The following is a 14,349-nucleotide window of genomic DNA, read 5'->3' on the forward strand; positions in this document are numbered from 1 at the left end:
TGTACAGTATGAAAGGGGATTCTCCTCAACCACCACCATGCAACATCCACCTGGATGATGCGACAGCAGCCATATTGCACCAGAACTCCCACCACACACCAGCTTATTAGTGGAGAGCAGACAGAGTGATATAGTCAACTAGTATAAGGGGATGATTAGTAGGCCAACAGGCAAGTAGGGCACAAACCCTACTCTTTTACAAATTACATCCTGGGATTTTTACCAGCAGCAACCTGGTTTTCCCAGGTGGTCTCCCATCCAAGTACTGGCCAGGCTCAGCCCTGCTTAGCTTCAGTGGGAAAGCTGTCTTGGGCCATAGGGTGCTATGGCTGCTGGTTACAAGTTCGTGGCTCATATCTGATCTGTGCCACATGAAGGAAAAATCAGAATTGAGTCACTTTAAAGATCCAATGTAAATGCGGCCATAGATTGCAAATGATGGGCTGTTTCTTGGTTCTTGTGGGAGATTTGTGAGACAGCTGCAAAGTGTTGCTAGGGCATTGCTAGATGATTGTTAATGTATTCTGGGTCATTCTATTTGTTGTAAAGGCATACTGGGTGGTACCTAGGGTGTTGCTGGGTTGGTTGCAGGGAACTCATGAGACAATGCTAGTTTGCAAGAAATGTTCATTTACGAAGTTCTTCATCTCTCACTGACTCATTTTTTTTTACTTTGACCCTTAGCATGGATTTTACACCAGATGTAAAAAAGCACATTCTTTGGACGCCTTAGGTGTCAATCATCGCAATGCACATGCTTTCCTCAGAGTCAGTTGACCAGGCCAACATTGTTGAAATGGAACAAAATCAGTCCCATGTTAAAATAGGAAAGAAAAGCAAATGCATCAAATGAGAAGCTAATAAAACATTGCTGGAATAAAGTGTGAAGTAAAGGGGGTGAGAAAAAGAAACCTGGGCCACAGAGGAAAGAAAATGAAGAAACAGTTCACAGGGCCAGCTGGAGGTGGCGGGCTGGCCCCCGCTGGGGCCTGTTCCCATACACTGTGTTAATTTGTCTGTTTGACAGACTCAGCGGACAGCCTGCTGGAAGTCTGCCCGGACCGCTCAACTATTTCCTGAATGGGACTCCCTACTGACCCCCTCACCTTCTCTCTCTCTATTTCTCTCTATATCTCAATATTGTCTTACCATTGCTCTCTCTTAGACCAGTCTGCCTTTTTGACCGAGGTAGGAGCCTTCAGGCTGCTTTGATAACAAGTTTAGGAAAGTACACATTTAGGATCCAATTGAGAATATAGAAGCTATTCTTGTTACAGCTTTATTTTTCTTTACAGTCACTCAGCTATTTTTAAATATAAATCTTCCATTTCACATAGCCTGTATTGTCAGAAATCATTTAAGAAGTCTTCATGTCCTATTAAATTTGACAATGTTATCTATTTAGTTTTAATTTTCTGTGCGGTTGCTAAGGTGTACTGAGGTGCCCACTCAAGCCTATATACTAAAGATATTCTGGTCTCCTTTAATGTATGCATATGTTACTCAACCCAAAGGCCTGAAGCCTGGTTCATTTATTACTAGATTTATAGCATGCCAACATTACATTCCTGAAGTACCTGGTCTCCTTAGGAAAACAATAGTAAATCTCAGAGGTAACGGAATATATCACTGGATCTCGCAAGATTTCTTTGGAAAAACAGCTGGTCAATTTTTTATTAAGATACAACACACCAGCACAAAACAAATAGTGTACCCCATTATGTGCCATCATAGAAATACATGCTGTTCTAAGGTTGTATTTTCAGTGCGTGGGAACCCAAATTTGTAATTTACTGCTCCAGAACCCCACTTCAGACATGTCACTCTACATTTGGACATTTCTGCATTGTTCTTGGTCGGCAACCCCAAGTGTGAGACTTTGATGGGTCACAATAGAGATGTCTTGTGGCAATGAAGAAACAGACAGCAATGGCATATTTTTCTTAGATGTCTCAGGGCACGTTTAAATGACAACAATTATACTAAAAACTTTCATTCTTTTCATTATAAAAACAACTTGTGTACACACATCACATAAATCTGCAATCAAAACTAAATAAACACCACTCATTCTTCTATGTAAGGGATAATGTAGAGGCAGCCGGTAGTTATCGGGAAATAAGCCCCGACAGTGTGATCAGGACCCAACGCGAAGCGGAGGGTCTTGTATCACACTGAAGGGGCTTATTTCCCGATAACTACCGGCTGCCTCTACATTATCCCGCTTATTACACGGCTACTTGTCACATAAGAAAAAAAACGGACATGAATATGAATTTGAAACATTTTATTGGCATATTTGTTTTAAATTAACATTTTTATCCTTCTGCGAAACTTTGCACAGATGCATAAAATGATCGTAATACCTTATTAAGATTCTCTGCTTCATACTTGTCTGTCTCCATTTTTTCTCTTTTAGCCAGTCTTTGAGAAGTTTTAATGCCCATTCTGTATTTTTTTGTGTGTTGGCTTCGTAGCTGTCATGCTCTATTTTGTCAAGTTCAGTCTCAGTAAGCTGTCTGTGTCTTGTCGTGGTTGTCCAGTGTTTGTCACAAGATGGCGCCAAACAGTAATCTTTATTGATCTTTATTGGCGCGGAGCGATTTTACTCGTACAAGTAGTACCGGCTATGCGTTATTACTTTGGAGCGGTTATTATTTGAAAAGAACGAACCTGCAAATGTCTCAACTGACCAACAGAATCAAGCATTCCAGAGAGCCGTGTAATAAAGATTGATAAATACAAGCAATCAAGATGACAAAAGCTCTAAGCAATTTTGATTGTATGTACAATTAAGTTTAAAACTTTGTGTCAGTATCTTGTGTAGAACAAACACAGTCCTGTAGGCCGCCATTGTTGTTATGGTTGCCATACACATGCTTGTAGACTGAACACTTTACACCAGGGGTTCTCAAAGTTTACATTCAAAGGTCCAAATCTGAATTCTCATCATTTTCGTAGGTCCGGAAAAACTTTATGTAAATCATTTGTTTATATAACAAATCAACACAAATAGTTTGGGAAAAACATAAGTGTATTTTGCATTTAAAGTAATATTTTTTTTTTAAACATAAACACAAGAAATATGCCAAAAGTAACCAGGTGCAAAATACAAAGCAACCTAATTAGAGCAATTGCACAGTTTGTACTCCATCAGATGCATAAACCATGGCAAAAAAAGTGTGGTTGGTAGGCAGAGACACTGACCAAAATTAGGGGTGCACCTATAAATTGGCTGATGATGCTTGCTATGCTTCTCAATGGATTACTGTGAAATGCCGCTACATCCAAAAGCCAGGGGGCGCTCTCGTGCAGAAACTCAATATGCGCTGCAGGCGAAGAACCAGACACACGCAGCTCCAGGAAATGTCTTAAGGATATATTTATATTACTGTTCTTCAAACCTTTCAGGTATTTTCATGATAATAAAGAATATGTATAAAGATTATGTTTGACGAGTGTTGCTTTTTCAAATGCATGTTTTAAACAACTCAAACCAACAGTGATTTCAGATTGATAAGGACTTACTGATCAAAAGCCGTAGTACATAAAGTAGCTGTGCATAATATCTGGGTGTGATGGCTACAGCGTCACACGGGAAATTTTTTAATAACTCGTTTTATTTTATGACCAGGAATACTCTTAAATCTAAAAAGAAAAAAAACTAAACGAATGGTTTACAAGTTTAATATGCATTTGTAAAGTAGCAAATGCACACATTTAATCAATCACATAGAAATTAATGCACTTGTAATATGAAGTGGAGGCGGGTCCGGATCAAGTTGCCCTCGGGTCCGGATCCGGACCGGAGTCCGGACTTTCAGAACCCCTGCTTTACACGAATGCGCATAACATCATATAGGGTGGTGGTGGCGGCACAGTGGATAAGACCCACACCATAGTGTGAGAGACCCGGGTTCGAATCCACTGTGACACACTATTGTGTCCCTGAGCAAGACACTTAACCCATAGTTGCTCCAGAGGCGTGCGACCTCTGACATATAGTAATTGTAAGTCGCTTTGGATAAAAGCGTCAGCTAAATGAATAAGTATATTATATCACCGTTTTTACAGGTTGGCTTTTCGTTACACTGTAAAAAGCTGGATCAACTTTAAAAATGATTTGGTAACACATTAAAAAAATCAACTTATATGTTTAAGTGAAAAATACTTTAGGGGGACATATCGTGAAAATCGGACTTTTCCATGTTTAAGTGCTATAATTGGGTTCCCAGTGCTTCTATCAACCTAGAAACAGTTTTGGTAACCATTCTCTGCAAGCATGTGAAAAATAGGTAAATTTGGCTCCCCTTGTGACATCAGAAGGGGTAATACCGCCCCTTAATCTGCACTATCCAACCACGGCACTGCCATTTAGTGCAGAAATCAGCTCATTTGCATTTTAAAGGACACACCCAGAAACAGCACATTTTGGCTCACACCCACAAAGTGGCAATTTTAACATGTTATAATAAATTATCTATATGATATTTTGAGCCAGAACTTGACGTATGTTCTCTGGGGCCACCAACGATTCATGTTGTACCAATTTAAGTAATTTTGATCCAAAATTGTATCCAACTTTTTACAATGTATTGCCATTGTTTTCAAAAGTTTGATTTTCGGGATGTCAGTAAAAGTCTAAATGACTTCTTAACACAGCCCAATAATAGACCCTATAAGGTTAGAACATGTTAAATAAATGAAAGCAAACACCATGAACATCTGTTGACTGTTGATGTCGCAAACATCTCACGAGTTATTTACGGCATGTAACAAAATTCAAGGTTAATTTGGGCAGAAGTGGGTTACTCATAGCTGGACTATATTTGGTCTATAACTGTTATTTCACCGTCTCAGTTATTGCTTTCTGGGAAGCTGCTCCTCAATTTGGACCATTTCTTATTGTCTATAAATAGGGCTTTATCCTTTTTTTGGGAAATGTAGTCCCTAATAGCTGTTGTAATGGCTTTCGAACAACCTCTAACCACAAATATATTTTTAGCTACAACATTATACAATAAAACCACAAACCTAATGGACTGTATGTTGTGGATTTTTCTTGCTCCTCATTGCTTAATGACCACAGGGTTGCCCATCTTTCTCTCTCTTTCTCTAGGTGGAGCCACGGGGGTCATCTAATGAAGCCCTGCTGACCACCAGATGCCAATTAAAACCTTTTTAAAATTATACTTCATCTGACACAGCATCACAAATACCCAGCCAGTATCGCCTGGTAACAGGTTGTGATTAGAGGTCAGTTAATATTTAAGCACTGACAAGGATGTGTACTGTGGTTTTCGAGACTAATACAAGATTACAGAGGTTAAATAAAGGTGAAACTGGATGGGAACGGTGCCCAGACGGTTTTGAAGAAGAAAGATGGGTTTTAATGAGAGAAATCTGACCTAGTGCTGGCTCTGCCCGTGTTTAATTTGATGTTTGCCAGTTGTTAAATTCTACTGCAACAAATTACTGCAGTTTCCTGAAGTCATTACTTCAAGCTTAAAGTTAATGTAAAACAGCACTATAAACTTCACTAATGTGACATTTTCAAGTGTAACAGTACATTAATGAGAAAATAATGCGGAGCAGGAACTTATTGTATCCATTAGGATTTGATTGGGTTGTTAAAAGTGGGCGTTGCATCTCAGATTGGAGCCAAGTTGAAACGAGGGAGGGTTGGAACAAATAGGGCTTTGTGGGGAAAACTAAGTTTTATCAAAGAAAGTTACTATATATTGATCATGTAAGTTAAACTTTCATTCGACTTATCATTTGTTATAATCAAAAGATGCCAAATCACAAGACAATGCCAAGAATGATTTTGACTGCTGTTCCTGTTTGTTAGGCTTGTCACGTGTGAAGTATCCTGTCTTTCACACAGACATCATCTCTGTTTATGACCCCCCGTCAACACAAGCAACCGTCTGCTTTCAAGCACTCACACACCGAAATAATTCCACACACACACACTCACCTCTACTCAGTACTGTCAAACACACAGCGCTCCTGAACCGTGAGCAGTTGGAGGCCGATGTCAGCTGAGGTTAGCGCAGAGCCTAAGGCAAGATGGCATAGTGAAAACACAGACCCGTGGTGAGCTGGAGTTATGTGGACATACAAATACAAATGAGCACACACACACACCTGTGGTTTCCAGTGTCCGTGGTTTCTATCCATGGTCGTGGACACAGTGGAAAATGATTTCGAGAAAAATTGATTAGCACTGAAGAGGTGTACACACATACACACACATGCAGGTACAGGCAAGTTAGAGGGACACTCCACTTTTAAAAAAAACAAATATGCTCATTTTCCAGCTCCTCTAGAGTTAAACATTTGATTATTACCGTTTTGGAATCCATTCAGCTGATCTCAGGGTCTGATGCTACCACTTTTAGCATAGCTTAGAATAATCTATTGAATCTGATTAGACCGTTAGCATCGCACTCAAAAATGACACAAGAGTTTACATTTTTTTCATTGGTGCAGCAGGCGCAATGATATTACACAGCGTCTGAAAATAGTCCCCAGCAAGGCAACTTTCAATAGCTGGGGACTATTTTGGGGCACTGCGTAATATCATTGCACCTGTCAGGGTTTCCCGCAGCACTTTTCAGTTCGGGCGGCCCACCTAAGCTGGGATACCCTACCACCTTAACTAGGTCGTCCAAAAAAAAAAATTTGCTGCACAAAAGGCTGTCAAGTGCATCTCGGAGAATAGCGTGGACGCGCTTCACACCGCGAGCGGGCACGCACCACATGGCTGAAATGAGAGAAAGACATGGTCCGTCACTGTCTGGAGGATAACTAGCCTGTTGATAAAACATTTAATTCATTAATAATCTAGTATGTGTTCATTTTCTGTCATAGTTTCTTCAAAATTGAGTTTAATTTGGGTGTTTTAAATAAAAATATTTTCATCATGACGCATACGCCCCAACCCTTTGATTGCCACGCCCCCGGCTCGCCCACCAGCACAACCCTACCACCTTAACTAACACATTTTCTGCGGGAAACCCTGCACCTGCTGCACCCATGGTACGGCAGCTAAGTCCTTGATTATTACGCCAGAATGAGAGTATAGTTCCTAGACATATCGGCACACGTATCAAATTTCCGTCGGTGTTAGTACACGATATAACTACAGAGTCAAGTTTTAAATAGGAAAAATATCTAAATTGAGGGCGATGCTAATGGTCTAAGTCAGATTTAATGAACAAAATAAAAAAGTGCTACAGCCATACCTGGAGATAAGCTGAATCAATTCCAATACGTTTGCAAATGTTTAACTCTAGGGGAGCTGGAAAATTGGCATATTTTAAAAAAGTGGAATGTTTCTTTAATGCTGGTTTGGTGCTGGTCAAGCTAGTGAACCAGCCCATCTACTGTATGCCATGTAAGATATGTGGTTCTTACTGATTAAGGTAGATAAGAAGCCTGGTTAGAAACCAAAGCAAAACGTGTTGGTGTTTTAACGTGATGGTTTGCTTGATTGATGTCTCACTAGCTATCTTACAATAACAATAGCATTTAGAGCTAAAATCTTTCTTTTTTGTCACTAGATCTGTCACACTCACTGATTGGATAAGGGGGGTGTACACCAATGTGTTACAACGCAGCTGAAAATGGCAGGTGGATGCCGACTGTGGGAACTTGCCAGTAGGGTGGCCATTCGTGCCAGTTCCGCCGGACATGTCCCGAACATGCTTTCGGATGCGTTCTCCGGAAGTTGCGTTGGTTGACCGCATACGCCATAAAGATTTAATATTTCGTGTTCAATTTCAGAAAAGCAACCTTAACATTTCAAGGTAAGAATAAAAGTACAATTATTGTATGTCTTAAAATAAATAAATCTTCATTTTCTAATGTATTTTAACTTGAAATATGAGAACCTCGATGACTTATACGGTCGAGCAACGCAACTTCCGGAGAACGCAAAAACATGTTCGGGATGTATCCGGCGGAACTGGCACGAATGGCCACCCTACTTGCCAGTGTTTTTTAGCTAAGCGCTTTGGTTGAACGATGCTGGTTAATGTAATATTTGCCCCGCCCCTTCTCCACTGTGATTGGACAGCTGAGTAAAAAGTGACATTGACGAGCTAAGCGTTTCACCTGAAGTTGAACATTTTAAAACGTAGAGGGCCGACGCTCAAAGTGTTTTTGAAAAGCATGACACTTCCAACAATTATAAACAATTAAAAGCAACACTTTGTACACACTCCCTAGAAAAGTAAGAAAAGTTACATATCAAAACAACTTTGGACATTTCTTCCCGAATCCTTATCACATACTGTTACACCAACCCTATCTCACGGCGAATTCGTAATAATTCAAACGATTTAACCAAGTGGCTAAATCGTATGAAATCATACGAGCTGGCTCGTACGAAATCGTACGATTAGTTCATCGCATTTAACACAGCCCTGTGTTGCAGGGATTTCGTGCTAATTAATACGAATAGATTAAATCGTACTATACCATACGATTTTGTTCATCGCATTCAAGAAGCGTGACCCGTAGCCAGAAAAAAACTCTGGGTGTGCATCTGAAAATCTGCGTGTGTCACAGGCAAGATAAGCAGAAACGCTGGGGAATTCAGGTGCTGTAAATCCGGTGGACAGGACTCATCTCGTTATAGATCAAGATAATTTATAAAGATCTTTAAACGAAGGATTGGAGTATCAGATAGTTGACATGGTAAGCAAGTTAGTTAATATTTTAATTAAAAAAAGGAAAAACGAAATAAAACGAATAGAATACATTATTGTTGTTGCGGTGTGTCACGTGACAATCATGACCCGTCGCCATGGACACAAGGGGTCAGATAAAATATTTTTAACTTACGTGTGAAAGGGTTGATTTTAAATATATATATATATATATTCTAAGTAAACAACAACAGCCCAAGTTTAGTACAAAAAAATATTGAAACTATAAATAAATATTCTGCATCAATTTTAGGTGTGCTACTGTGGGTGGCTCCGGCACCATGTCCGGCACACCCGTGGCTACGCCCCTGCCGTGACCCAAATCTCGTTCGCACATCATCGCGATATGTATCATCTGTTTACAAACGTCGCCACTCGGTAAGTATACTAAAAGTGTCTGTTTGTTCGATATTAAATTCATTATATGTTCTTTATTCATCCAGATCGGCTTCTAAATGTTATCTGAATTGTATTGGTCATCTATATTACATTCTTTCTTTTTGTTCAAAATAAGTTCAACACATAATCAAGCAGTGGGTGATTGATTAGCGCGTGATTAAAAGCTAGTCACGTTATCCTCGATCATTTTATTATATTCATATTTTTGGAATTAACTACCAATGTACTACTACTGTGGTATTGTGTGTTTATAGTACACAAATCGTACCATGTTTTTACCGCAGTTAGTCTACTTCTACTGTGGTATTTTGTAGTGCAGTAACAGCAAACCTTATGCTTTTACCACAGTAGTTCAGCCTTTTTATACATAGTAAAAAACAGTAACACCAACAACATGCTTTTAATACATTTGATGTACAAATCTGAAATCTTTAGACATTCAGATCTTTCTTTTTTTGGTCAGTTTTATTATATTGCCGTTTTATTTATTTATTTATCTTATTATATAGTCTTATGATAGTGGGCGGATCTTGGGGTTTGTTGTAAATAGTTATACACATACAATGTTTAGTAAATAAAGAATTAAAAAAATATATCCCACTCACTCACTCTCCCACTCACTCACTCACTCACTCACACACTGACACACACAAGGTACCTGGATCCAGAACACGCCAGTGTAGTGCTTGCTACAAAGAAATTGGCGGTGCCTTCAAAACCTGCAAATACTGTGGAGTAAAGATTATACAAAAGAAAAACTTGAAAGCCCCAAAAGTAAATTTTGATGATCAGTGGGCAGCCAAATAAAAAAACATGCCAATTCTAACAAAATTATGAACTGTGTGGACTTGCTTGTAAGTTTCATTTATAAAATATATTTTTATTTATTTATTATAATTATTACAACTACAATTCAGTTCAGTAAACAAAAAACTAATATTTATTTAAGTAGATAGTGGATAAGAGCATAGTTTTTCATTTGACTGTGTACTCTTGTTTAAAACATTTTGTTCTCTCTTCTCAGCTTCGTAAGATGGAATTACTGGACTTCTCTCCAATGCTCTATTACAACGCAGAGAGGCCAGCATCGCTCCACAAAAGTTTTTGTTAAAAACGTCAACGTTCAGAGGCATCACTCAGTACCAGTCATGCAGAAACTTTATGAGGCTGTTGTAAGAGGTATTTATTTGTACACATGCATTTACCAATTGAAAAGCTCTTTGTATTATAATGGTCTTTTTTCACAGACTGTGATGATGCATTTCCACAGTTATTAACATGGTAAATCTACAACATTTATGTTTATATATATGAATGATAATTCCCCTGTTTGATTCTAGCTATTCATAAAATGCCTAAAATAGCATGACCCTAACATAAGCCATATTTTATTAAAATTTTTAGTCACCAAATATAATTGTGAAACTTTTCAGCAATTTTATAATATTCACTTATACAAGAAAACATGAAAAATGTTTAGAATTATTCTGAGTGCCCTTATTGAGTATTTAGGTATTGAATGTGATGCTGGAGATTGTATAATTATTTTTCACTTTTCCTCAGTATAAAGTGTTTTATCATTCACATTTTTGTGTTAAAATAGATTAGCCTATCCCCTGTATGTCACTGATGCACTACTTCAAAGATGTGAGGACAAGAACATACACCTGCGAGTAGTCTTAGACATTGCCTGTGTTGTTGCCTTACATTTGCAGGTAAGTACCCCTTTTTGTGTGTAAAACTGAATAATTGTTTTGAGAAAAGACCTTTAACTCAAAATTATGTCATACTGTGTTCAATCAGAAATCAGGGGAGGGCATACCACACAACATCTCCTTAGTATTACCAGCATTTCATGTTTATGGGCACAAATTGCCCTGCCAGGTAATTCAAGGACTTTATAGGGATATCAGGACATATAACACACATCATTCACTCCCTGTTTGGCCTCAATTTGTCCTGTCTATGCACTGCAAAGCTGAAATTAGCCAGAAATGCCTAAAAATAATCTTTAATCTAACATTTTTCCAACCTGACGTTTGTCTAAACTTGTTTCAGAGATGCAATGTGTAAGACAATCCAGTGGAAACCGTTTATCTCAAATCTGTCTGGGTCAAACTAATCACTATAAGCAGAGGATTGTTATAACCAAATTGGTTTCCTTTGTTTCTTTTTATGCAGATTAACTAATTTGTATAATAATTACATTAATATAAAGTAATAAAAAGAACAGCTTTGCTATTTTTACAAATTAAAAGATAAAATACCATAAGATCACTATAAGCAGTAGGGTCATGCTTTGTGTACAGTATGTGATATTTTACCACTTTGCTTTAATCATAGATCAAGTACAGTACCAGATGTATTGATGGGTTTGGGCTCACAGACGGGGAAGGAATGGAAAGGCTGTGGTCTTTCCTCCAAAGATTTGCCAGAGTCACAAAGGAGATGACTCCATCTCATCGCCTTGACCTACTGACTGATGCCCTTTTGCATTATGGACGGAGGAAATCAACTGACCTAGGTGTGTCTACTGCTGTATAACCTTTCAAAATTCTGTGCTGGTGGTTCACTGTTTATACATTTCATATTTTCTGGAGTGAAGCCGATCTCACACAAAATGGTAAGCATACTATAAGTAGATTAAACTGTCTTTTCATCTTTTCAGAGGTGCAGCTCCTGCAAATAGTAGACAAAGCAGAGAAAATATTGATTCTCGCTCCTCAAGAAGATATTTAATCTGTCATCAGATAGGTACCAGGTAAACAATGCACATAAGAAGCAGGTAACAATTAGTTGTAGATGGGAGAATATTCCATTCCATTTATAAGTGCAATTTGCACAAGAGTATTTAGGATTGATGTGTGTCTTGTTTTCTGTTATTGTTGTTGTATAGTGTTGATTTCTGAAGGAGACATGGAGAGATGGAAAAAAGCTAGCCCAACTGAAACCAATAAGTAAGGAACTGAAGTTAAAGTCTTAAATACTGTAAGAATGTCATGAATACTATTAACAAAGAAATAGAAGTAACATGAAATAAATTACTTTATTATAAGTAACATGAAATGAATTACTTTATTAGCATGGTAGTGATGTCGTCTTTTCTTCAGAGACTCTGTCTATAGATGGAAAAGGGACTACATCATCAGACTGATTCAGTTCTACAAGTTCAAGTAAGAGTTTAATGTTTTTATGTAAGACTTTGGTAATTACAGACGTCTTTAAAGGAAAACACCACCGTTTTTCAATATTTTACTATGTCCTTAGCTCAACTTAGATGAATTAATACATACCTATCTTTATTCAATGAATGCACTTTTAGTCTTTGTTAAGCACTTCATGAATGTGTTGGCATTTAGCCTAGCCCCATTCATTCCTATGGCTCCAAACAAAAGTTTTATTTTGTGCCACCATACTTACTCGTCTAAATACCTGGAAGTGTTTGGTGGCTTTTAAATTCATCCCTGGAGCCATATGAATGAATGGGGCTAGGCTAAACGCTAATACATTCACAAGGCGCTGTACAAAGATTAAAAGTGCACGCATTGAAAAAAGATCGGTTTGTATTAATTTGTATAAGTTGAGGTAAGAACATAGTTAAACAGGGCTATTCAAATTGTACATTGTGTTTATGTACCATTAACCACCTGTGATTTTCTAGTGATCATGAAGACCTTGATTAGCTTGCTCAGGTGTGTTTGATCAGGGTTGGAGCTTAACTATGCAGTGCTCTGGCCCTCCAGGGTAAGATCTGAATAGCCCTGTAGTAAAATATTGAAAAACAGTGGTGTTTTCCTTTAAGTGCCTTGCTGATGTGCTTCAACGTGTGATTATAGTAATGGCATAGTTTTGAAGGAAACTGTCACCAGTGGTTATAAATTAAAATATTGCAGCATTATTGCAAATCTTCATGTGGTGTAATTACTAATCTATCACCACCAAGGCCTTACTTGTAACATATGTTTGGTCAGGTGTACCACGGTAATGCTTTCTGCTTGCTAGCAACTGAACTTTTGTGCTGTACTTTTTGTAATGTGTAGATATTAGAATTGAGGACTCTGCTGAACATTGAGAAAAAATACCGTATTGGGAGAAGATGGCAAGAGTCTGATTCAAACTTCCAGTCTACCCTTAAAGATGTGGCTAGAACTGAATCAAGGGAGAGAGAGCAGTCCTCCTCCACCTGAGAAGAATATATCCAGGTATATCTACTTATAAGTGGATAAGTAGATACAATATGACATTAGGTTTGAACTTAAAAAGGACTATAATACAAACTAATACATTTATTTTTCTGCATGCTTGTTTCCTAGTTTTGCTTCAGATGGGCAGGACATTGCCATTAGACTCTCCAAGCAGGTAGCGACAATTGATTTTCAGGAATCATGTGATCCATCTTGGCATGTCTACTTCTGCTTTGATGACACTGTAAGTATAATTACTTTACCCTAGTAACCACACAGCAGTCACTCTAGTAACCATCTGACAAACTAACTACCTGCAAATCATATTAGAAACCACCTGGTAACATAACATAGCATTTTGTTTTCTTTTGTCTTCTAGATTGAAGAAGATGATGTTTCGCGGAGTCTAAAAAAGTGAGGGATTGATGCCTTACATATGAAGACTCATGCAAAAGCTGCTCTCATTCAACGCCTCCAACAGCTGGAAAGAAAACTACATCAAGCCATTGTGATGTTTCACCCACATGTATCAGACTTTGTTCCTGCGGACAACCCCCACATGTGTCAGGCCCTCCCCATGCCAAGCATACAGACACTGGTATACAATGATAAGAGTGATAATGATGACAATGTGGATAAATATGATAACTAGCACTACATATTTTTTTAATTTCTAGTCTGATATTGTATTCTGTAAAAAGAATGATGTAAAATGTATAGTATATGTTGGAGCATATCATAGAAACCTTTATGGTGGTTTAATATAATGTTCGCCTTACTTGTGCAAACATGATGTTTTACTAGGTCTGATTTATTTTAAAACGTAGGTACTGTTTTTAAGCACACATATTCACACTAGTCTGTGTGAGGACAAAATTGTGTGTTTACCATTGTGTTGTTACCTATTTACTGTAATGTACAAATGTGGTCAATGTGTGTAAGGTGTTTTGTTTTTGTGAGCTAAGTTGAAATGACAAAGTATTGAATCTTGAATCCTTTGAAACAAATACTGTTAAAGTTTGTAAAAAATAAAATGTTTTCCAGAATGA

At 38.0% G+C, this 14,349-nt stretch overlaps 1 long non-coding RNA gene across 6 annotated transcripts; it reads left to right on the forward strand.

Annotated features, from left to right (window-relative positions):
- The first annotated feature begins 9,001 nt into the window (after nucleotides 1-9,001).
- Nucleotides 9,002-14,349, forward strand: LOC135757638 (uncharacterized). 6 transcript variants are annotated; one of them, XR_012335782.1, is made up of 11 exons: nucleotides 9,002-9,095; nucleotides 10,141-10,295; nucleotides 10,720-10,831; nucleotides 10,920-11,000; nucleotides 11,460-11,640; nucleotides 11,785-11,877; nucleotides 12,013-12,073; nucleotides 12,227-12,289; nucleotides 13,157-13,318; nucleotides 13,430-13,544; nucleotides 13,680-14,349. It is a non-coding gene; the product is annotated as an uncharacterized lncRNA (long non-coding RNA). The 6 variants fall into 6 exon arrangements; XR_012335778.1 differs by lacking the exon at nucleotides 10,920-11,000 and having other exon boundaries at nucleotides 11,785-11,901; XR_012335780.1 differs by lacking the exon at nucleotides 10,920-11,000 and having other exon boundaries at nucleotides 12,013-12,104; nucleotides 12,199-12,289.

This window comes from Paramisgurnus dabryanus, chromosome 22 (assembly GCF_030506205.2).
Source record: "Paramisgurnus dabryanus chromosome 22, PD_genome_1.1, whole genome shotgun sequence".
In the NCBI taxonomy this organism is placed as follows: domain Eukaryota; kingdom Metazoa; phylum Chordata; class Actinopteri; order Cypriniformes; family Cobitidae; genus Paramisgurnus; species Paramisgurnus dabryanus.